Genomic DNA, 24575 nt, shown 5'->3' on the forward strand with positions numbered 1-24575 from the left:
TACACAGCAAAGGAGAGATGTTGTTTACACCTAGTGATGTCAGTGGTATTGAGTGACATCACAGCACAGTGCTAAGGCTCCTGGGCCTGGACACAGCAGCGGCTGCAATATCTCAACGGAGAATACGTTTATATCTATGTGTGTGTGTGCGCATATATATATATATATATATATATATATATATATATATATATATATATATATATTTCTCCGCCGAAATCACTTTTAAACCCATTTCCACCTTTTTTTCCCTTCTCTTCCTCTTACTTTTTTTTCACGTTTTTTTACGTTTTTCTCCTTTTCGCCTCTTTTCTGGGCGTATTATTCTTCTTTTTCTTCTTTTTTTTCGTCTAATGCATACCCCATCAGTGCAGCAATGCTTATTCAATACCGCCAGCAGATGGAGACACTGGGGGATAATTTTCTAAGGATTTATACTGATTTTTCCTGTCTGAATTTGTCGCACAGAAAGTTGCAGGCCAAATATGTGTGACATTTCTGCGACTTTAGCTTCTAGAGCATTTTTACAACATTATACATAGGTGCTGAATACATAAAAAGCGACTGTTCAGCGACAGACAAGTCGCATCGGCTGAAAGTAGGCCAGAATGTCAGTCCATGTTGGAGCAGGTTTAGATACAGTCTAAAGCATAGATCTCAAAGTCTGTGCACAGAATTTAGCAAGGGCCTCGCACCTTCTGATGCATCAGGTAGGTGCACAATAGCATAGCCTAACCCTCTGTACTTTGGTCTATATTGATGCGGGACATAGACAGCCAGCTGATGACCAATCCATTAGTGCAATGGATGGCTGGAAGCATTTGTCTTTGCCTTTGCAATACCACAGAAGCAATGCATGGTCAATGTACAGCAATGACACACCTGTGTGAACAGCCAGGAGACCCCCCCCCCCCCCCCCCCATGTTATGTTACATAGTTACATAGTTAGTACGGTCGAAAAAAGACATATGTCCATCACGTTCAACCAGGGAATTAAGGGGTAGGGGTGTGGCGCGATATTGGGGAAGGGATGAGATTTTATATTTCTTCATAAGCATTAATCTTATTTTGTCAATTAGGAACATTCAGCACCCACCCGCTATCAAGGCAGCTGCCTATCATGTCATGCCCTACCTGCACAGGTGTGCTGGCTACTCAAATGATCCAATTAAGGAGGCCATTTAGTCAGCAGCAGCAGAAGTCCTGTGCCTGGACGCTCCAACAGGGGCCAGACACAAGCAGAAGCAGCAGAAGCAGCAGCAGCACCACCTTTTGTTTTTTGGCTGCAGCAGCAGCAAGGCCCACAGGGCTGGCTAGCTGGCTAGCCAGCAAGCAGGTAGCAATGAAAGTAGGAATCTTTCTTTTTAACCCTGTAAGGGGGTGGTGCACTGTACCCGAAGATACTGCCATATCGGGTCAATGCATAGGGCGACGGAAGCAAGCTTCGAAATCGGCCCCCGTTCTCAAAAATCCATTTAATATATGGTCCCCAGATAGGGGACGTATCAGATATTAAACTGATAAGAACAGATACTACACTTGATCTTAGCCAAAAGGCCGAGAAGCGATAACCGTGAAAGGGGCGGGCCCAACAAGGTCCCCTTCATGGGCACTATCACTGCTTGCTGTCAGGGAGGCTGCCAGACAATTTTCCATGCACACTCTGGGCTGGGGGGCAGTCAACCACCAGTACACACAGCAGAACCTAAACCCATACCATTATTGCTAAGCAGCAAGACAGGGGCCCATTGCACTCCCACGGGGCCTTTTTAAATGCAATCCATAACCCGGATTTGCCAGGAACCCTTCTTACTCCTCCTACTTGCATGTGACACTGGGCTTAGGATCTGCATAGGAAACACACACACAAGCACACACCTACCTTTGTTGCCTGCAGATGCCTCCTTGGCTGTCCCCAAACGGTATCAAACCAACACCCACGGGAAGCTGTAAGCATAGAGGACATGCCTGCACCCCATTGGACTTACCTGTGTGGGTTAAATCCGGGTTATTTGACAACCTATGGCGGTGATGGTTCTGCTCAGGCAGAGCAGTGCTGATGCTCCTCATAAAGCTGTCGCTGCTGTGAAGGTTCTAGGTGACATCACAAATCCCTTTGGTTACATACACAACAAAGCTGGGTTGTTGTTGTTTACACTCTGCAAGGCCTGTGGAAGTGAGTGACATCATAGCACTGTAGTTCTGAGGGTTCAAGATGGATGCAACAATCTCCTGTTGCTTCTATGAAGGCCGTAATAGACGACATCACCAAACAGCTCCATAGTCACATACACAGCAAAGGAGAGATGTTGTTTACACCTAGTGATGTCAGTGGTATTGAGTGACATCACAGCACAGTGCTAAGGCTCCTGGGCCTGGACACAGCAGCGGCTGCAATATCTCAACGGAGAATACGTTTATATCTATGTGTGTGTGTGCGCATATATATATATATATATATATATATATATATATATATTTCTCCGCCGAAATCACTTTTAAACCCATTTCCACCTTTTTTTCCCTTCTCTTCCTCTTACTTTTTTTTCAAGTTTTTTTACGTTTTTCTCCTTTTCGCCTCTTTTCTGGGCGTATTATTCTTCTTTTTCTTCTTTTTTTTCGTCTAATGCATACCCCATCAGTGCAGCAATGCTTATTCAATACCGCCAGCAGATGGAGACACTGGGGGATAATTTTCTAAGGATTTATACTGATTTTTCCTGTCTGAATTTGTCGCACAGAAAGTTGCAGGCCAAATATGTGTGACATTTCTGCGACTTTAGCTTCTAGAGCATTTTTACAACATTATACATAGGTGCTGAATACATAAAAAGCGACTGTTCCGCGACAGACAAGTCGCATCGGCTGAAAGTAGGCCAGAATGTCAGTCCATGTTGGAGCAGGTTTAGATACAGTCTAAAGCATAGATCTCAAAGTCTGTGCACAGAATTTAGCAAGGGCCTCGCACCTTCTGATGCATCAGGTAGGTGCACAATAGCATAGCCTAACCCTCTGTACTTTGGTCTATATTGATGCGGGACATAGACAGCCAGCTGATGACCAATCCATTAGTGCAATGGATGGCTGGAAGCATTTGTCTTTGCCTTTGCAATACCACAGAAGCAATGCATGGTCAATGTACAGCAATGACACACCTGTGTGAACAGCCAGGAGACCCCCCCCCCCCCCCCCCCATGTTATGTTACATAGTTACATAGTTAGTACGGTCGAAAAAAGACATATGTCCATCACGTTCAACCAGGGAATTAAGGGGTAGGGGTGTGGCGCGATATTGGGGAAGGGATGAGATTTTATATTTCTTCATAAGCATTAATCTTATTTTGTCAATTAGGAACATTCAGCACCCACCCGCTATCAAGGCAGCTGCCTATCATGTCATGCCCTACCTGCACAGGTGTGCTGGCTACTCAAATGATCCAATTAAGGAGGCCATTTAGTCAGCAGCAGCAGAAGTCCTGTGCCTGGACGCTCCAACAGGGGCCAGACACAAGCAGAAGCAGCAGAAGCAGCAGCAGCACCACCTTTTGTTTTTTGGCTGCAGCAGCAGCAAGGCCCACAGGGCTGGCTAGCTGGCTAGCCAGCAAGCAGGTAGCAATGAAAGTAGGAATCTTTCTTTTTAACCCTGTAAGGGGGTGGTGCACTGTACCCGAAGATACTGCCATATCGGGTCAATGCATAGGGCGACGGAAGCAAGCTTCGAAATCGGCCCCCGTTCTCAAAAATCCATTTAATATATGGTCCCCAGATAGGGGACGTATCAGATATTAAACTGATAAGAACAGATACTACACTTGATCTTAGCCAAAAGGCCGAGAAGCGATAACCGTGAAAGGGGCGGGCCCAACAAGGTCCCCTTCATGGGCACTATCACTGCTTGCTGTCAGGGAGGCTGCCAGACAATTTTCCATGCACACTCTGGGCTGGGGGGCAGTCAACCACCAGTACACACAGCAGAACCTAAACCCATACCATTATTGCTAAGCAGCAAGACAGGGGCCCATTGCACTCCCACGGGGCCTTTTTAAATGCAATCCATAACCCGGATTTGCCAGGAACCCTTCTTACTCCTCCTACTTGCATGTGACACTGGGCTTAGGATCTGCATAGGAAACACACACACAAGCACACACCTACCTTTGTTGCCTGCAGATGCCTCCTTGGCTGTCCCCAAACGGTATCAAACCAACACCCACGGGAAGCTGTAAGCATAGAGGACATGCCTGCACCCCATTGGACTTACCTGTGTGGGTTAAATCCGGGTTATTTGACAACCTATGGCGGTGATGGTTCTGCTCAGGCAGAGCAGTGCTGATGCTCCTCATAAAGCTGTCGCTGCTGTGAAGGTTCTAGGTGACATCACAAATCCCTTTGGTTACATACACAACAAAGCTGGGTTGTTGTTGTTTACACTCTGCAAGGCCTGTGGAAGTGAGTGACATCATAGCACTGTAGTTCTGAGGGTTCAAGATGGATGCAACAATCTCCTGTTGCTTCTATGAAGGCCGTAATAGACGACATCACCAAACAGCTCCATAGTCACATACACAGCAAAGGAGAGATGTTGTTTACACCTAGTGATGTCAGTGGTATTGAGTGACATCACAGCACAGTGCTAAGGCTCCTGGGCCTGGACACAGCAGCGGCTGCAATATCTCAACGGAGAATACGTTTATATCTATGTGTGTGTGTGCGCATATATATATATATATATATATATATATATATATATATATATATATATATTTCTCCGCCGAAATCACTTTTAAACCCATTTCCACCTTTTTTTCCCTTCTCTTCCTCTTACTTTTTTTTCACGTTTTTTTACGTTTTTCTCCTTTTCGCCTCTTTTCTGGGCGTATTATTCTTCTTTTTCTTCTTTTTTTTCGTCTAATGCATACCCCATCAGTGCAGCAATGCTTATTCAATACCGCCAGCAGATGGAGACACTGGGGGATAATTTTCTAAGGATTTATACTGATTTTTCCTGTCTGAATTTGTCGCACAGAAAGTTGCAGGCCAAATATGTGTGACATTTCTGCGACTTTAGCTTCTAGAGCATTTTTACAACATTATACATAGGTGCTGAATACATAAAAAGCGACTGTTCAGCGACAGACAAGTCGCATCGGCTGAAAGTAGGCCAGAATGTCAGTCCATGTTGGAGCAGGTTTAGATACAGTCTAAAGCATAGATCTCAAAGTCTGTGCACAGAATTTAGCAAGGGCCTCGCACCTTCTGATGCATCAGGTAGGTGCACAATAGCATAGCCTAACCCTCTGTACTTTGGTCTATATTGATGCGGGACATAGACAGCCAGCTGATGACCAATCCATTAGTGCAATGGATGGCTGGAAGCATTTGTCTTTGCCTTTGCAATACCACAGAAGCAATGCATGGTCAATGTACAGCAATGACACACCTGTGTGAACAGCCAGGAGACCCCCCCCCCCCCCCCCCCCATGTTATGTTACATAGTTACATAGTTAGTACGGTCGAAAAAAGACATATGTCCATCACGTTCAACCAGGGAATTAAGGGGTAGGGGTGTGGCGCGATATTGGGGAAGGGATGAGATTTTATATTTCTTCATAAGCATTAATCTTATTTTGTCAATTAGGAACATTCAGCACCCACCCGCTATCAAGGCAGCTGCCTATCATGTCATGCCCTACCTGCACAGGTGTGCTGGCTACTCAAATGATCCAATTAAGGAGGCCATTTAGTCAGCAGCAGCAGAAGTCCTGTGCCTGGACGCTCCAACAGGGGCCAGACACAAGCAGAAGCAGCAGAAGCACCACCTTTTGTTTTTTGGCTGCAGCAGCAGCAAGGCCCACAGGGCTGGCTAGCTGGCTAGCCAGCAAGCAGGTAGCAATGAAAGTAGGAATCTTTCTTTTTAACCCTGTAAGGGGGTGGTGCACTGTACCCGAAGATACTGCCATATCGGGTCAATGCATAGGGCGACGGAAGCAAGCTTCGAAATCGGCCCCCGTTCTCAAAAATCCATATATGGTCCCCAGATAGGGGACGTATCAGATATTAAACTGATAAGAACAGATACTACACTTGATCTTAGCCAAAAGGCCGAGAAGCGATAACCGTGAAAGGGGCGGGCCCAACAAGGTCCCCTTCATGGGCACTATCACTGCTTGCTGTCAGGGAGGCTGCCAGACAATTTTCCATGCACACTCTGGGCTGGGGGGCAGTCAACCACCAGTACACACAGCAGAACCTAAACCCATACCATTATTGCTAAGCAGCAAGACAGGGGCCCATTGCACTCCCACGGGGCCTTTTTAAATGCAATCCATAACCCGGATTTGCCAGGAACCCTTCTTACTCCTCCTACTTGCATGTGACACTGGGCTTAGGATCTGCATAGGAAACACACACACAAGCACACACCTACCTTTGTTGCCTGCAGATGCCTCCTTGGCTGTCCCCAAACGGTATCAAACCAACACCCACGGGAAGCTGTAAGCATAGAGGACATGCCTGCACCCCATTGGACTTACCTGTGTGGGTTAAATCCGGGTTATTTGACAACCTATGGCGGTGATGGTTCTGCTCAGGCAGAGCAGTGCTGATGCTCCTCATAAAGCTGTCGCTGCTGTGAAGGTTCTAGGTGACATCACAAATCCCTTTGGTTACATACACAACAAAGCTGGGTTGTTGTTGTTTACACTCTGCAAGGCCTGTGGAAGTGAGTGACATCATAGCACTGTAGTTCTGAGGGTTCAAGATGGATGCAACAATCTCCTGTTGCTTCTATGAAGGCCGTAATAGACGACATCACCAAACAGCTCCATAGTCACATACACAGCAAAGGAGAGATGTTGTTTACACCTAGTGATGTCAGTGGTATTGAGTGACATCACAGCACAGTGCTAAGGCTCCTGGGCCTGGACACAGCAGCGGCTGCAATATCTCAACGGAGAATACGTTTATATCTATGTGTGTGTGTGCGCATATATATATATATATATATATATATATATATATATATATATATATTTCTCCGCCGAAATCACTTTTAAACCCATTTCCACCTTTTTTTCCCTTCTCTTCCTCTTACTTTTTTTTCACGTTTTTTTACGTTTTTCTCCTTTTCGCCTCTTTTCTGGGCGTATTATTCTTCTTTTTCTTCTTTTTTTTCGTCTAATGCATACCCCATCAGTGCAGCAATGCTTATTCAATACCGCCAGCAGATGGAGACACTGGGGGATAATTTTCTAAGGATTTATACTGATTTTTCCTGTCTGAATTTGTCGCACAGAAAGTTGCAGGCCAAATATGTGTGACATTTCTGCGACTTTAGCTTCTAGAGCATTTTTACAACATTATACATAGGTGCTGAATACATAAAAAGCGACTGTTCAGCGACAGACAAGTCGCATCGGCTGAAAGTAGGCCAGAATGTCAGTCCATGTTGGAGCAGGTTTAGATACAGTCTAAAGCATAGATCTCAAAGTCTGTGCACAGAATTTAGCAAGGGCCTCGCACCTTCTGATGCATCAGGTAGGTGCACAATAGCATAGCCTAACCCTCTGTACTTTGGTCTATATTGATGCGGGACATAGACAGCCAGCTGATGACCAATCCATTAGTGCAATGGATGGCTGGAAGCATTTGTCTTTGCCTTTGCAATACCACAGAAGCAATGCATGGTCAATGTACAGCAATGACACACCTGTGTGAACAGCCAGGAGACCCCCCCCCCCCCCCCATGTTATGTTACATAGTTACATAGTTAGTACGGTCGAAAAAAGACATATGTCCATCACGTTCAACCAGGGAATTAAGGGGTAGGGGTGTGGCGCGATATTGGGGAAGGGATGAGATTTTATATTTCTTCATAAGCATTAATCTTATTTTGTCAATTAGGAACATTCAGCACCCACCCGCTATCAAGGCAGCTGCCTATCATGTCATGCCCTACCTGCACAGGTGTGCTGGCTACTCAAATGATCCAATTAAGGAGGCCATTTAGTCAGCAGCAGCAGAAGTCCTGTGCCTGGACGCTCCAACAGGGGCCAGACACAAGCAGAAGCAGCAGAAGCAGCAGCAGCACCACCTTTTGTTTTTTGGCTGCAGCAGCAGCAAGGCCCACAGGGCTGGCTAGCTGGCTAGCCAGCAAGCAGGTAGCAATGAAAGTAGGAATCTTTCTTTTTAACCCTGTAAGGGGGTGGTGCACTGTACCCGAAGATACTGCCATATCGGGTCAATGCATAGGGCGACGGAAGCAAGCTTCGAAATCGGCCCCCGTTCTCAAAAATCCATTTAATATATGGTCCCCAGATAGGGGACGTATCAGATATTAAACTGATAAGAACAGATACTACACTTGATCTTAGCCAAAAGGCCGAGAAGCGATAACCGTGAAAGGGGCGGGCCCAACAAGGTCCCCTTCATGGGCACTATCACTGCTTGCTGTCAGGGAGGCTGCCAGACAATTTTCCATGCACACTCTGGGCTGGGGGGCAGTCAACCACCAGTACACACAGCAGAACCTAAACCCATACCATTATTGCTAAGCAGCAAGACAGGGGCCCATTGCACTCCCACGGGGCCTTTTTAAATGCAATCCATAACCCGGATTTGCCAGGAACCCTTCTTACTCCTCCTACTTGCATGTGACACTGGGCTTAGGATCTGCATAGGAAACACACACACAAGCACACACCTACCTTTGTTGCCTGCAGATGCCTCCTTGGCTGTCCCCAAACGGTATCAAACCAACACCCACGGGAAGCTGTAAGCATAGAGGACATGCCTGCACCCCATTGGACTTACCTGTGTGGGTTAAATCCGGGTTATTTGACAACCTATGGCGGTGATGGTTCTGCTCAGGCAGAGCAGTGCTGATGCTCCTCATAAAGCTGTCGCTGCTGTGAAGGTTCTAGGTGACATCACAAATCCCTTTGGTTACATACACAACAAAGCTGGGTTGTTGTTGTTTACACTCTGCAAGGCCTGTGGAAGTGAGTGACATCATAGCACTGTAGTTCTGAGGGTTCAAGATGGATGCAACAATCTCCTGTTGCTTCTATGAAGGCCGTAATAGACGACATCACCAAACAGCTCCATAGTCACATACACAGCAAAGGAGAGATGTTGTTTACACCTAGTGATGTCAGTGGTATTGAGTGACATCACAGCACAGTGCTAAGGCTCCTGGGCCTGGACACAGCAGCGGCTGCAATATCTCAACGGAGAATACGTTTATATCTATGTGTGTGTGTGCGCATAATATATATATATATATATATATATATATATATATATATATATATTTCTCCGCCGAAATCACTTTTAAACCCATTTCCACCTTTTTTTCCCTTCTCTTCCTCTTACTTTTTTTTCACGTTTTTTTACGTTTTTCTCCTTTTCGCCTCTTTTCTGGGCGTATTATTCTTCTTTTTCTTCTTTTTTTTCGTCTAATGCATACCCCATCAGTGCAGCAATGCTTATTCAATACCGCCAGCAGATGGAGACACTGGGGGATAATTTTCTAAGGATTTATACTGATTTTTCCTGTCTGAATTTGTCGCACAGAAAGTTGCAGGCCAAATATGTGTGACATTTCTGCGACTTTAGCTTCTAGAGCATTTTTACAACATTATACATAGGTGCTGAATACATAAAAAGCGACTGTTCAGCAACAGACAAGTCGCATCGGCTGAAAGTAGGCCAGAATGTCAGTCCATGTTGGAGCAGGTTTAGATACAGTCTAAAGCATAGATCTCAAAGTCTGTGCACAGAATTTAGCAAGGGCCTCGCACCTTCTGATGCATCAGGTAGGTGCACAATAGCATAGCCTAACCCTCTGTACTTTGGTCTATATTGATGCGGGACATAGACAGCCAGCTGATGACCAATCCATTAGTGCAATGGATGGCTGGAAGCATTTGTCTTTGCCTTTGCAATACCACAGAAGCAATGCATGGTCAATGTACAGCAATGACACACCTGTGTGAACAGCCAGGAGACCCCCCCCCCCCCCCCCCATGTTATGTTACATAGTTACATAGTTAGTACGGTCGAAAAAAGACATATGTCCATCACGTTCAACCAGGGAATTAAGGGGTAGGGGTGTGGCGCGATATTGGGGAAGGGATGAGATTTTATATTTCTTCATAAGCATTAATCTTATTTTGTCAATTAGGAACATTCAGCACCCACCCGCTATCAAGGCAGCTGCCTATCATGTCATGCCCTACCTGCACAGGTGTGCTGGCTACTCAAATGATCCAATTAAGGAGGCCATTTAGTCAGCAGCAGCAGAAGTCCTGTGCCTGGACGCTCCAACAGGGGCCAGACACAAGCAGAAGCAGCAGAAGCAGCAGCAGCACCACCTTTTGTTTTTTGGCTGCAGCAGCAGCAAGGCCCACAGGGCTGGCTAGCTGGCTAGCCAGCAAGCAGGTAGCAATGAAAGTAGGAATCTTTCTTTTTAACCCTGTAAGGGGGTGGTGCACTGTACCCGAAGATACTGCCATATCGGGTCAATGCATAGGGCGACGGAAGCAAGCTTCGAAATCGGCCCCCGTTCTCAAAAATCCATTTAATATATGGTCCCCAGATAGGGGACGTATCAGATATTAAACTGATAAGAACAGATACTACACTTGATCTTAGCCAAAAGGCCGAGAAGCGATAACCGTGAAAGGGGCGGGCCCAACAAGGTCCCCTTCATGGGCACTATCACTGCTTGCTGTCAGGGAGGCTGCCAGACAATTTTCCATGCACACTCTGGGCTGGGGGGCAGTCAACCACCAGTACACACAGCAGAACCTAAACCCATACCATTATTGCTAAGCAGCAAGACAGGGGCCCATTGCACTCCCACGGGGCCTTTTTAAATGCAATCCATAACCCGGATTTGCCAGGAACCCTTCTTACTCCTCCTACTTGCATGTGACACTGGGCTTAGGATCTGCATAGGAAACACACACACAAGCACACACCTACCTTTGTTGCCTGCAGATGCCTCCTTGGCTGTCCCCAAACGGTATCAAACCAACACCCACGGGAAGCTGTAAGCATAGAGGACATGCCTGCACCCCATTGGACTTACCTGTGTGGGTTAAATCCGGGTTATTTGACAACCTATGGCGGTGATGGTTCTGCTCAGGCAGAGCAGTGCTGATGCTCCTCATAAAGCTGTCGCTGCTGTGAAGGTTCTAGGTGACATCACAAATCCCTTTGGTTACATACACAACAAAGCTGGGTTGTTGTTGTTTACACTCTGCAAGGCCTGTGGAAGTGAGTGACATCATAGCACTGTAGTTCTGAGGGTTCAAGATGGATGCAACAATCTCCTGTTGCTTCTATGAAGGCCGTAATAGACGACATCACCAAACAGCTCCATAGTCACATACACAGCAAAGGAGAGATGTTGTTTACACCTAGTGATGTCAGTGGTATTGAGTGACATCACAGCACAGTGCTAAGGCTCCTGGGCCTGGACACAGCAGCGGCTGCAATATCTCAACGGAGAATACGTTTATATCTATGTGTGTGTGTGCGCATATATATATATATATATATATATATATATATATATATATATATATTTCTCCGCCGAAATCACTTTTAAACCCATTTCCACCTTTTTTTCCCTTCTCTTCCTCTTACTTTTTTTTCACGTTTTTTTACGTTTTTCTCCTTTTCGCCTCTTTTCTGGGCGTATTATTCTTCTTTTTCTTCTTTTTTTTCGTCTAATGCATACCCCATCAGTGCAGCAATGCTTATTCAATACCGCCAGCAGATGGAGACACTGGGGGATAATTTTCTAAGGATTTATACTGATTTTTCCTGTCTGAATTTGTCGCACAGAAAGTTGCAGGCCAAATATGTGTGACATTTCTGCGACTTTAGCTTCTAGAGCATTTTTACAACATTATACATAGGTGCTGAATACATAAAAAGCGACTGTTCAGCGACAGACAAGTCGCATCGGCTGAAAGTAGGCCAGAATGTCAGTCCATGTTGGAGCAGGTTTAGATACAGTCTAAAGCATAGATCTCAAAGTCTGTGCACAGAATTTAGCAAGGGCCTCGCACCTTCTGATGCATCAGGTAGGTGCACAATAGCATAGCCTAACCCTCTGTACTTTGGTCTATATTGATGCGGGACATAGACAGCCAGCTGATGACCAATCCATTAGTGCAATGGATGGCTGGAAGCATTTGTCTTTGCCTTTGCAATACCACAGAAGCAATGCATGGTCAATGTACAGCAATGACACACCTGTGTGAACAGCCAGGAGACCCCCCCCCCCCCATGTTATGTTACATAGTTACATAGTTAGTACGGTCGAAAAAAGACATATGTCCATCACGTTCAACCAGGGAATTAAGGGGTAGGGGTGTGGCGCGATATTGGGGAAGGGATGAGATTTTATATTTCTTCATAAGCATTAATCTTATTTTGTCAATTAGGAACATTCAGCACCCACCCGCTATCAAGGCAGCTGCCTATCATGTCATGCCCTACCTGCACAGGTGTGCTGGCTACTCAAATGATCCAATTAAGGAGGCCATTTAGTCAGCAGCAGCAGAAGTCCTGTGCCTGGACGCTCCAACAGGGGCCAGACACAAGCAGAAGCAGCAGAAGCAGCAGCAGCACCACCTTTTGTTTTTTGGCTGCAGCAGCAGCAAGGCCCACAGGGCTGGCTAGCTGGCTAGCCAGCAAGCAGGTAGCAATGAAAGTAGGAATCTTTCTTTTTAACCCTGTAAGGGGGTGGTGCACTGTACCCGAAGATACTGCCATATCGGGTCAATGCATAGGGCGACGGAAGCAAGCTTCGAAATCGGCCCCCGTTCTCAAAAATCCATTTAATATATGGTCCCCAGATAGGGGACGTATCAGATATTAAACTGATAAGAACAGATACTACACTTGATCTTAGCCAAAAGGCCGAGAAGCGATAACCGTGAAAGGGGCGGGCCCAACAAGGTCCCCTTCATGGGCACTATCACTGCTTGCTGTCAGGGAGGCTGCCAGACAATTTTCCATGCACACTCTGGGCTGGGGGGCAGTCAACCACCAGTACACACAGCAGAACCTAAACCCATACCATTATTGCTAAGCAGCAAGACAGGGGCCCATTGCACTCCCACGGGGCCTTTTTAAATGCAATCCATAACCCGGATTTGCCAGGAACCCTTCTTACTCCTCCTACTTGCATGTGACACTGGGCTTAGGATCTGCATAGGAAACACACACACAAGCACACACCTACCTTTGTTGCCTGCAGATGCCTCCTTGGCTGTCCCCAAACGGTATCAAACCAACACCCACGGGAAGCTGTAAGCATAGAGGACATGCCTGCACCCCATTGGACTTACCTGTGTGGGTTAAATCCGGGTTATTTGACAACCTATGGCGGTGATGGTTCTGCTCAGGCAGAGCAGTGCTGATGCTCCTCATAAAGCTGTCGCTGCTGTGAAGGTTCTAGGTGACATCACAAATCCCTTTGGTTACATACACAACAAAGCTGGGTTGTTGTTGTTTACACTCTGCAAGGCCTGTGGAAGTGAGTGACATCATAGCACTGTAGTTGAGGGTTCAAGATGGATGCAACAATCTCCTGTTGCTTCTATGAAGGCCGTAATAGACGACATCACCAAACAGCTCCATAGTCACATACACAGCAAAGGAGAGATGTCCTAGTGATGTCAGTGGTATTGAGTGACATCACAGCACAGTGCTAAGGCTCCTGGGCCTGGACACAGCAGCGGCTGCAATATCTCAACGGAGAATACGTTTATATCTATGTGTGTGTGTGCGCATATATATATATATATATATATATATATATATATATATATATATATTTCTCCGCCGAAATCACTTTTAAACCCATTTCCACCTTTTTTTCCCTTCTCTTCCTCTTACTTTTTTTTCACGTTTTTTTACGTTTTTCTCCTTTTCGCCTCTTTTCTGGGCGTATTATTCTTCTTTTTCTTCTTTTTTTTCGTCTAATGCATACCCCATCAGTGCAGCAATGCTTATTCAATACCGCCAGCAGATGGAGACACTGGGGGATAATTTTCTAAGGATTTATACTGATTTTTCCTGTCTGAATTTGTCGCACAGAAAGTTGCAGGCCAAATATGTGTGACATTTCTGCGACTTTAGCTTCTAGAGCATTTTTACAACATTATACATAGGTGCTGAATACATAAAAAGCGACTGTTCAGCGACAGACAAGTCGCATCGGCTGAAAGTAGGCCAGAATGTCAGTCCATGTTGGAGCAGGTTTAGATACAGTCTAAAGCATAGATCTCAAAGTCTGTGCACAGAATTTAGCAAGGGCCTCGCACCTTCTGATGCATCAGGTAGGTGCACAATAGCATAGCCTAACCCTCTGTACTTTGGTCTATATTGATGCGGGACATAGACAGCCAGCTGATGACCAATCCATTAGTGCAATGGATGGCTGGAAGCATTTGTCTTTGCCTTTGCAATACCACAGAAGCAATGCATGGTCAATGTACAGCAATGACACACCTGTGTGAACAGCCAGGAGACCCCCCCCCCCCCCCCCCCCCCATGTTATGTTACATAGTTACATAGTTAGTACGGTCGAAAAAAGACATATGTCCATCACGTTCAACCAGGGAATTAAGGGGTAGGGGTGTGGCGCGATATTGGGGAAGGGATGAGATTTTATATTTCTTCATAAGCATTAATCTTATTTTGTCAATTAGGAACATTCAGCACCCACCCGCTATCAAGGCAGCTGCCTATCATGTCATGCCCTACCTGCACAGGTGTGCTGGCTACTCAAATGATCCAATTAAGGAGGCCATTTAGTCAGCAGCAGCAGAAGTCCTGTGCCTGGACGCTCCAACAGGGGCCAGACACAAGCAGAAGCAGCAGAAGCAGCAGCAGCACCACCTTTTGTTTTTTGGCTGCAGCAGCAGCAAGGCCCACAGGGCTGGCTAGCTGGCTAGCCAGCAAGCAGGTAGCAATGAAAGTAGGAATCTTTCTTTTTAACCCTGTAAGGGGGTGGTGCACTGTACCCGAAGATACTGCCATATCGGGTCAATGCATAGGGCGACGGAAGCAAGCTTCGAAATCGGCCCCCGTTCTCAAAAATCCATTTAATATATGGTCCCCAGATAGGGGACGTATCAGATATTAAACTGATAAGAACAGATACTACACTTGATCTTAGCCAAAAGGCCGAGAAGCGATAACCGTGAAAGGGGCGGGCCCAACAAGGTCCCCTTCATGGGCACTATCACTGCTTGCTGTCAGGGAGGCTGCCAGACAATTTTCCATGCACACTCTGGGCTGGGGGGCAGTCAACCACCAGTACACACAGCAGAACCTAAACCCATACCATTATTGCTAAGCAGCAAGACAGGGGCCCATTGCACTCCCACGGGGCCTTTTTAAATGCAATCCATAACCCGGATTTGCCAGGAACCCTTCTTACTCCTCCTACTTGCATGTGACACTGGGCTTAGGATCTGCATAGGAAACACACACACAAGCACACACCTACCTTTGTTGCCTGCAGATGCCTCCTTGGCTGTCCCCAAACGGTATCAAACCAACACCCACGGGAAGCTGTAAGCATAGAGGACATGCCTGCACCCCATTGGACTTACCTGTGTGGGTTAAATCCGGGTTATTTGACAACCTATGGCGGTGATGGTTCTGCTCAGGCAGAGCAGTGCTGATGCTCCTCATAAAGCTGTCGCTGCTGTGAAGGTTCTAGGTGACATCACAAATCCCTTTGGTTACATACACAACAAAGCTGGGTTGTTGTTGTTTACACTCTGCAAGGCCTGTGGAAGTGAGTGACATCATAGCACTGTAGTTCTGAGGGTTCAAGATGGATGCAACAATCTCCTGTTGCTTCTATGAAGGCCGTAATAGACGACATCACCAAACAGCTCCATAGTCACATACACAGCAAAGGAGAGATGTTGTTTACACCTAGTGATGTCAGTGGTATTGAGTGACATCACAGCACAGTGCTAAGGCTCCTGGGCCTGGACACAGCAGCGGCTGCAATATCTCAACGGAGAATACGTTTATATCTATGTGTGTGTGTGCGCATATATATATATATATATATATATATATATATATATATATATATATTTCTCCGCCAAAATCACTTTTAAACCCATTTCCACCTTTTTTTCCCTTCTCTTCCTCTTACTTTTTTTTCACGTTTTTTTACGTTTTTCTCCTTTTCGCCTCTTTTCTGGGCGTATTATTCTTCTTTTTCTTCTTTTTTTTCGTCTAATGCATACCCCATCAGTGCAGCAATGCTTATTCAATACCGCCAGCAGATGGAGACACTGGGGGATAATTTTCTAAGGATTTATACTGATTTTTCCTGTCTGAATTTGTCGCACAGAAAGTTGCAGGCCAAATATGTGTGACATTTCTGCGACTTTAGCTTCTAGAGCATTTTTACAACATTATACATAGGTGCTGAATACATAAAAAGCGACTGTTCAGCGACAGACAAGTCGCATCGGCTGAAAGTAGGCCAGAATGTCAGTCCATGTTGGAGCAGGTTTAGATACAGTCTAAAGCATAGATCTCAAAGTCTGTGCACAGAATTTAGCAAGGGCCTCGCACCTTCTGATGCATCAGGTAGGTGCACAATAGCATAGCCTAACCCTCTGTACTTTGGTCTATATTGATGCGGGACATAGACAGCCAGCTGATGACCAATCCATTAGTGCAATGGATGGCTGGAAGCATTTGTCTTTGCCTTTGCAATACCACAGAAGCAATGCATGGTCAATGTACAGCAATGACACACCTGTGTGAACAGCCAGGAGACCCCCCCCCATGTTATGTTACATAGTTACATAGTTAGTACGGTCGAAAAAAGACATATGTCCATCACGTTCAACCAGGGAATTAAGGGGTAGGGGTGTGGCGCGATATTGGGGAAGGGATGAGATTTTATATTTCTTCATAAGCATTAATCTTATTTTGTCAATTAGGAACATTCAGCACCCACCCGCTATCAAGGCAGCTGCCTATCATGTCATGCCCTACCTGCACAGGTGTGCTGGCTACTCAAATGATCCAATTAAGGAGGCCATTTAGTCAGCAGCAGCAGAAGTCCTGTGCCTGGACGCTCCAACAGGGGCCAGACACAAGCAGAAGCAGCAGAAGCAGCAGCAGCACCACCTTTTGTTTTTTGGCTGCAGCAGCAGCAAGGCCCACAGGGCTGGCTAGCTGGCTAGCCAGCAAGCAGGTAGCAATGAAAGTAGGAATCTTTCTTTTTAACCCTGTAAGGGGGTGGTGCACTGTACCCGAAGATACTGCCATATCGGGTCAATGCATAGGGCGACGGAAGCAAGCTTCGAAATCGGCCCCCGTTCTCAAAAATCCATTTAATATATGGTCCCCAGATAGGGGACGTATCAGATATTAAACTGATAAGAACAGATACTACACTTGATCTTAGCCAAAAGGCCGAGAAGCGATAACCGTGAAAGGGGCGGGCCCAACAAGGTCCCCTTCATGGGCACTATCACTGCTTGCTGTCAGGGAGGCTGCCAGACAATTTTCCATGCACACTCTGGGCTGGGGGGCAGTCAACCACCAGTACACACAGCAGAACCTAAACCCATACCATTATTGCTAAGCAGCAAGACAGGGGCCCATTGCACTCCCACGGGGCCTTTTTAAATGCAATCCATAACCCGGATTTGCCAGGAACCCTTCTTACTCCTCCTACTTGCATGTGACACTGGGCTTAGGATCTGCATAGGAAACACACACACAAGCACACACCTACCTTTGTTGCCTGCAGATGCCTCCTTTGGCTGTCCCCAAACGGTATCAAACCAACACCCACGGGAAGCTGTAAGCATAGAGGACATGCCTGCACCCCATTGGACTTACCTGTGTGGGTTAAATCCGGGTTATTTGACAACCTATGGCGGTGATGGTTCTGCTCAGGCAGAGCAGTGCTGATGCTCCTCATAAAGCTGTCGCTGCTGTGAAGGTTCTAGGTGACATCACAAATCCCTTTGGTTACATACACAACAAAGCTGGGTTGTTGTTGTTTACACTCTGCAAGGCCTGTGGAAGTGAGTGACATCATAGCACTGTAGTTCTGAGGGTTCAAGATGGATGCAACAATCTCCTGTTGCTTCTATGAAGGCCGTAATAGACGACATCACCAAACAGCTCCATAGTCACATACACAGCAAAGGAGAGATGTTGTTTACACCTAGTGATGTCAGTGGTATTGAGTGACATCACAGCACAGTGCTAAGGCTCCTGGGCCTGGACACAGCAGCGGCTGCAATATCTCAACGGAGAATACGTTTATATCTATGTGTGTGTGTGCGCATATATATATATATATATATATATATATATATATATATATATATTTCTCCGCCGAAATCACTTTTAAACCCATTTCCACCTTTTTTTCCCTTCTCTTCCTCTTACTTTTTTTTCACGTTTTTTTACGTTTTTCTCCTTTTCGCCTCTTTTCTGGGCGTATTATTCTTCTTTTTCTTCTTTTTTTTCGTCTAATGCATACCCCATCAGTGCAGCAATGCTTATTCAATACCGCCAGCAGATGGAGACACTGGGGGATAATTTTCTAAGGATTTATACTGATTTTTCCTGTCTGAATTTGTCGCACAGAAAGTTGCAGGCCAAATATGTGTGACATTTCTGCGACTTTAGCTTCTAGAGCATTTTTACAACATTATACATAGGTGCTGAATACATAAAAAGCGACTGTTCAGCGACAGACAAGTCGCATCGGCTGAAAGTAGGCCAGAATGTCAGTCCATGTTGGAGCAGGTTTAGATACAGTCTAAAGCATAGATCTCAAAGTCTGTGCACAGAATTTAGCAAGGGCCTCGCACCTTCTGATGCATCAGGTAGGTGCACAATAGCATAGCCTAACCCTCTGTACTTTGGTCTATATTGATGCGGGACATAGACAGCCAGCTGATGACCAATCCATTAGTGCAATGGATGGCTGGAAGCATTTGTCTTTGCCTTTGCAATACCACAGAAGCAATGCATGGTCAATGTACAGCAATGACACACCTGTGTGAACAGCCAGGAGACCCCCCCCCCCCATGTTATGTTACATAGTTACATAGTTAGTACGGTCGAAAAAAGACATATGTCCATCACGTTCAACCAGGGAATTAAGGGGTAGGGGTGTGGCGCGATATTGGGGAAGGGATGAGATTTTATATTTCTTCATAAGCATTAATCTTATTTTGTCAATTAGGAACATTCAGCACCCACCCGCTATCAAGGCAGCTGCCTATCATGTCATGCCCTACCTGCACAGGTGTGCTGGCTACTCAAATGATCCAATTAAGGAGGCCATTTAGTCAGCAGCAGCAGAAGTCCTGTGCCTGGACGCTCCAACAGGGGCCAGACACAAGCAGAAGCAGAAGCAGCAGAAGCAGCAGCAGCACCACCTTTTGTTTTTTGGCTGCAGCAGCAGCAAGGCCCACAGGGCTGGCTAGCTGGCTAGCCAGCAAGCAGGTAGCAATGAAAGTAGGAATCTTTCTTTTTAACCCTGTAAGGGGGTGGTGCACTGTACCCGAAGATACTGCCATATCGGGTCAATGCATAGGGCGACGGAAGCAAGCTTCGAAATCGGCCCCCGTTCTCAAAAATCCATTTAATATATGGTCCCCAGATAGGGGACGTATCAGATATTAAACTGATAAGAACAGATACTACACTTGATCTTAGCCAAAAGGCCGAGAAGCGATAACCGTGAAAGGGGCGGGCCCAACAAGGTCCCCTTCATGGGCACTATCACTGCTTGCTGTCAGGGAGGCTGCCAGACAATTTTCCATGCACACTCTGGGCTGGGGGGCAGTCAACCACCAGTACACACAGCAGAACCTAAACCCATACCATTATTGCTAAGCAGCAAGACAGGGGCCCATTGCACTCCCACGGGGCCTTTTTAAATGCAATCCATAACCCGGATTTGCCAGGAACCCTTCTTACTCCTCCTACTTGCATGTGACACTGGGCTTAGGATCTGCATAGGAAACACACACACAAGCACACACCTACCTTTGTTGCCTGCAGATGCCTCCTTGGCTGTCCCCAAACGGTATCAAACCAACACCCACGGGAAGCTGTAAGCATAGAGGACATGCCTGCACCCCATTGGACTTACCTGTGTGGGTTAAATCCGGGTTATTTGACAACCTATGGCGGTGATGGTTCTGCTCAGGCAGAGCAGTGCTGATGCTCCTCATAAAGCTGTCGCTGCTGTGAAGGTTCTAGGTGACATCACAAATCCCTTTGGTTACATACACAACAAAGCTGGGTTGTTGTTGTTTACACTCTGCAAGGCCTGTGGAAGTGAGTGACATCATAGCACTGTAGTTCTGAGGGTTCAAGATGGATGCAACAATCTCCTGTTGCTTCTATGAAGGCCGTAATAGACGACATCACCAAACAGCTCCATAGTCACATACACAGCAAAGGAGAGATGTTGTTTACACCTAGTGATGTCAGTGGTATTGAGTGACATCACAGCACAGTGCTAAGGCTCCTGGGCCTGGACACAGCAGCGGCTGCAATATCTCAACGGAGAATACGTTTATATCTATGTGTGTGTGTGCGCATATATATATATATATATATATATATATATATATATATATATATATATTTCTCCGCCGAAATCACTTTTAAACCCATTTCCACCTTTTTTTCCCTTCTCTTCCTCTTACTTTTTTTTCACGTTTTTTTACGTTTTTCTCCTTTTCGCCTCTTTTCTGGGCGTATTATTCTTCTTTTTCTTCTTTTTTTTCGTCTAATGCATACCCCATCAGTGCAGCAATGCTTATTCAATACCGCCAGCAGATGGAGACACTGGGGGATAATTTTCTAAGGATTTATACTGATTTTTCCTGTCTGAATTTGTCGCACAGAAAGTTGCAGGCCAAATATGTGTGACATTTCTGCGACTTTAGCTTCTAGAGCATTTTTACAACATTATACATAGGTGCTGAATACATAAAAAGCGACTGTTCAGCGACAGACAAGTCGCATCGGCTGAAAGTAGGCCAGAATGTCAGTCCATGTTGGAGCAGGTTTAGATACAGTCTAAAGCATAGATCTCAAAGTCTGTGCACAGAATTTAGCAAGGGCCTCGCACCTTCTGATGCATCAGGTAGGTGCACAATAGCATAGCCTAACCCTCTGTACTTTGGTCTATATTGATGCGGGACATAGACAGCCAGCTGATGACCAATCCATTAGTGCAATGGATGGCTGGAAGCATTTGTCTTTGCCTTTGCAATACCACAGAAGCAATGCATGGTCAATGTACAGCAATGACACACCTGTGTGAACAGCCAGGAGACCCCCCCCCCCCCCCCATGTTATGTTACATAGTTACATAGTTAGTACGGTCGAAAAAAGACATATGTCCATCACGTTCAACCAGGGAATTAAGGGGTAGGGGTGTGGCGCGATATTGGGGAAGGGATGAGATTTTATATTTCTTCATAAGCATTAATCTTATTTTGTCAATTAGGAACATTCAGCACCCACCCGCTATCAAGGCAGCTGCCTATCATGTCATGCCCTACCTGCACAGGTGTGCTGGCTACTCAAATGATCCAATTAAGGAGGCCATTTAGTCAGCAGCAGCAGAAGTCCTGTGCCTGGACGCTCCAACAGGGGCCAGACACAAGCAGAAGCAGAAGCAGCAGAAGCAGCAGCAGCACCACCTTTTGTTTTTTGGCTGCAGCAGCAGCAAGGCCCACAGGGCTGGCTAGCTGGCTAGCCAGCAAGCAGGTAGCAATGAAAGTAGGAATCTTTCTTTTTAACCCTGTAAGGGGGTGGTGCACTGTACCCGAAGATACTGCCATATCGGGTCAATGCATAGGGCGACGGAAGCAAGCTTCGAAATCGGCCCCCGTTCTCAAAAATCCATTTAATATATGGTCCCCAGATAGGGGACGTATCAGATATTAAACTGATAAGAACAGATACTACACTTGATCTTAGCCAAAAGGCCGAGAAGCGATAACCGTGAAAGGGGCGGGCCCAACAAGGTCCCCTTCATGGGCACTATCACTGCTTGCTGTCAGGGAGGCTGCCAGACAATTTTCCATGCACACTCTGGGCTGGGGGGCAGTCAACCACCAGTACACACAGCAGAACCTAAACCCATACCATTATTGCTAAGCAGCAAGACAGGGGCCCATTGCACTCCCACGGGGCCTTTTTAAATGCAATCCATAACCCGGATTTGCCAGGAACCCTTCTTACTCCTCCTACTTGCATGTGACACTGGGCTTAGGATCTGCATAGGAAACACACACACAAGCACACACCTACCTTTGTTGCCTGCAGATGCCTCCTTGGCTGTCCCCAAACGGTATCAAACCAACACCCACGGGAAGCTGTAAGCATAGAGGACATGCCTGCACCCCATTGGACTTACCTGTGTGGGTTAAATCCGGGTTATTTGACAACCTATGGCGGTGATGGTTCTGCTCAGGCAGAGCAGTGCTGATGCTCCTCATAAAGCTGTCGCTGCTGTGAAGGTTCTAGGTGACATCACAAATCCCTTTGGTTACATACACAACAAAGCTGGGTTGTTGTTGTTTACACTCTGCAAGGCCTGTGGAAGTGAGTGACATCATAGCACTGTAGTTCTGAGGGTTCAAGATGGATGCAACAATCTCCTGTTGCTTCTATGAAGGCCGTAATAGACGACATCACCAAACAGCTCCATAGTCACATACACAGCAAAGGAGAGATGTTGTTTACACCTAGTGATGTCAGTGGTATTGAGTGACATCACAGCACAGTGCTAAGGCTCCTGGGCCTGGACACAGCAGCGGCTGCAATATCTCAACGGAGAATACGTTTATATCTATGTGTGTGTGTGCGCATATATATATATATATATATATATATATATATATATATATTTCTCCGCCGAAATCACTTTTAAACCCATTTCCACCTTTTTTTCCCTTCTCTTCCTCTTACTTTTTTTTCACGTTTTTTTACGTTTTTCTCCTTTTCGCCTCTTTTCTGGGCGTATTATTCTTCTTTTTCTTCTTTTTTTTCGTCTAATGCATACCCCATCAGTGCAGCAATGCTTATTCAATACCGCCAGCAGATGGAGACACTGGGGGATAATTTTCTAAGGATTTATACTGATTTTTCCTGTCTGAATTTGTCGCACAGAAAGTTGCAGGCCAAATATGTGTGACATTTCTGCGACTTTAGCTTCTAGAGCATTTTTACAACATTATACATAGGTGCTGAATACATAAAAAGCGACTGTTCAGCGACAGACAAGTCGCATCGGCTGAAAGTAGGCCAGAATGTCAGTCCATGTTGGAGCAGGTTTAGATACAGTCTAAAGCATAGATCTCAAAGTCTGTGCACAGAATTTAGCAAGGGCCTCGCACCTTCTGATGCATCAGGTAGGTGCACAATAGCATAGCCTAACCCTCTGTACTTTGGTCTATATTGATGCGGGACATAGACAGCCAGCTGATGACCAATCCATTAGTGCAATGGATGGCTGGAAGCATTTGTCTTTGCCTTTGCAATACCACAGAAGCAATGCATGGTCAATGTACAGCAATGACACACCTGTGTGAACAGCCAGGAGACCCCCCCCCCCCATGTTATGTTACATAGTTACATAGTTAGTACGGTCGAAAAAAGACATATGTCCATCACGTTCAACCAGGGAATTAAGGGGTAGGGGTGTGGCGCGATATTGGGGAAGGGATGAGATTTTATATTTCTTCATAAGCATTAATCTTATTTTGTCAATTAGGAACATTCAGCACCCACCCGCTATCAAGGCAGCTGCCTATCATGTCATGCCCTACCTGCACAGGTGTGCTGGCTACTCAAATGATCCAATTAAGGAGGCCATTTAGTCAGCAGCAGCAGAAGTCCTGTGCCTGGACGCTCCAACAGGGGCCAGACACAAGCAGAAGCAGAAGCAGCAGAAGCAGCAGCAGCACCACCTTTTGTTTTTTGGCTGCAGCAGCAGCAAGGCCCACAGGGCTGGCTAGCTGGCTAGCCAGCAAGCAGGTAGCAATGAAAGTAGGAATCTTTCTTTTTAACCCTGTAAGGGGGTGGTGCACTGTACCCGAAGATACTGCCATATCGGGTCAATGCATAGGGCGACGGAAGCAAGCTTCGAAATCGGCCCCCGTTCTCAAAAATCCATTTAATATATGGTCCCCAGATAGGGGACGTATCAGATATTAAACTGATAAGAACAGATACTACACTTGATCTTAGCCAAAAGGCCGAGAAGCGATAACCGTGAAAGGGGCGGGCCCAACAAGGTCCCCTTCATGGGCACTATCACTGCTTGCTGTCAGGGAGGCTGCCAGACAATTTTCCATGCACACTCTGGGCTGGGGGGCAGTCAACCACCAGTACACACAGCAGAACCTAAACCCATACCATTATTGCTAAGCAGCAAGACAGGGGCCCATTGCACTCCCACGGGGCCTTTTTAAATGCAATCCATAACCCGGAACCCTTCTTACTCCTCCTAC

The 24575-nt window shown here is 46.1% G+C and overlaps 11 non-coding genes across 11 annotated transcripts; all 11 read right to left on the reverse strand.

Annotated features, from left to right (window-relative positions):
* Positions 1 to 1378: 1378 nt before the first annotated feature.
* On the reverse strand, positions 1379 to 1569 carry LOC130333584 (U2 spliceosomal RNA). Its single transcript, XR_008875745.1, has one exon. It is a non-coding gene; the product is annotated as a U2 spliceosomal RNA (small nuclear RNA).
* A 2082-nt stretch (positions 1570 to 3651) lies between these two features.
* Positions 3652 to 3842, reverse strand: LOC130333585 (U2 spliceosomal RNA). Its single transcript, XR_008875746.1, has one exon. It is a non-coding gene; the product is annotated as a U2 spliceosomal RNA (small nuclear RNA).
* A 2086-nt stretch (positions 3843 to 5928) lies between these two features.
* Positions 5929 to 6114, reverse strand: LOC130333548 (U2 spliceosomal RNA). Its single transcript, XR_008875718.1, has one exon. It is a non-coding gene; the product is annotated as a U2 spliceosomal RNA (small nuclear RNA).
* A 2087-nt stretch (positions 6115 to 8201) lies between these two features.
* LOC130333586 (U2 spliceosomal RNA) lies at positions 8202 to 8392 on the reverse strand. Its single transcript, XR_008875747.1, has one exon. It is a non-coding gene; the product is annotated as a U2 spliceosomal RNA (small nuclear RNA).
* A 2090-nt stretch (positions 8393 to 10482) lies between these two features.
* On the reverse strand, positions 10483 to 10673 carry LOC130333587 (U2 spliceosomal RNA). The gene has a single exon (XR_008875748.1). It is a non-coding gene; the product is annotated as a U2 spliceosomal RNA (small nuclear RNA).
* Positions 10674 to 12757: 2084 nt separating this feature from the next.
* LOC130333589 (U2 spliceosomal RNA) lies at positions 12758 to 12948 on the reverse strand. Its single transcript, XR_008875749.1, has one exon. It is a non-coding gene; the product is annotated as a U2 spliceosomal RNA (small nuclear RNA).
* Positions 12949 to 15031: 2083 nt separating this feature from the next.
* On the reverse strand, positions 15032 to 15222 carry LOC130333591 (U2 spliceosomal RNA). Its single transcript, XR_008875751.1, has one exon. It is a non-coding gene; the product is annotated as a U2 spliceosomal RNA (small nuclear RNA).
* A 2080-nt stretch (positions 15223 to 17302) lies between these two features.
* On the reverse strand, positions 17303 to 17493 carry LOC130333592 (U2 spliceosomal RNA). The gene has a single exon (XR_008875752.1). It is a non-coding gene; the product is annotated as a U2 spliceosomal RNA (small nuclear RNA).
* A 2088-nt stretch (positions 17494 to 19581) lies between these two features.
* LOC130333593 (U2 spliceosomal RNA) lies at positions 19582 to 19772 on the reverse strand. Its single transcript, XR_008875753.1, has one exon. It is a non-coding gene; the product is annotated as a U2 spliceosomal RNA (small nuclear RNA).
* Positions 19773 to 21867: 2095 nt separating this feature from the next.
* LOC130333594 (U2 spliceosomal RNA) lies at positions 21868 to 22058 on the reverse strand. The gene has a single exon (XR_008875754.1). It is a non-coding gene; the product is annotated as a U2 spliceosomal RNA (small nuclear RNA).
* Positions 22059 to 24141: 2083 nt separating this feature from the next.
* LOC130333595 (U2 spliceosomal RNA) lies at positions 24142 to 24332 on the reverse strand. The gene has a single exon (XR_008875755.1). It is a non-coding gene; the product is annotated as a U2 spliceosomal RNA (small nuclear RNA).
* Positions 24333 to 24575: the final 243 nt, after the last annotated feature.

This window comes from Hyla sarda, unplaced genomic scaffold (assembly GCF_029499605.1).
Source record: "Hyla sarda isolate aHylSar1 unplaced genomic scaffold, aHylSar1.hap1 scaffold_412, whole genome shotgun sequence".
Classification (NCBI taxonomy): domain Eukaryota; kingdom Metazoa; phylum Chordata; class Amphibia; order Anura; family Hylidae; genus Hyla; species Hyla sarda.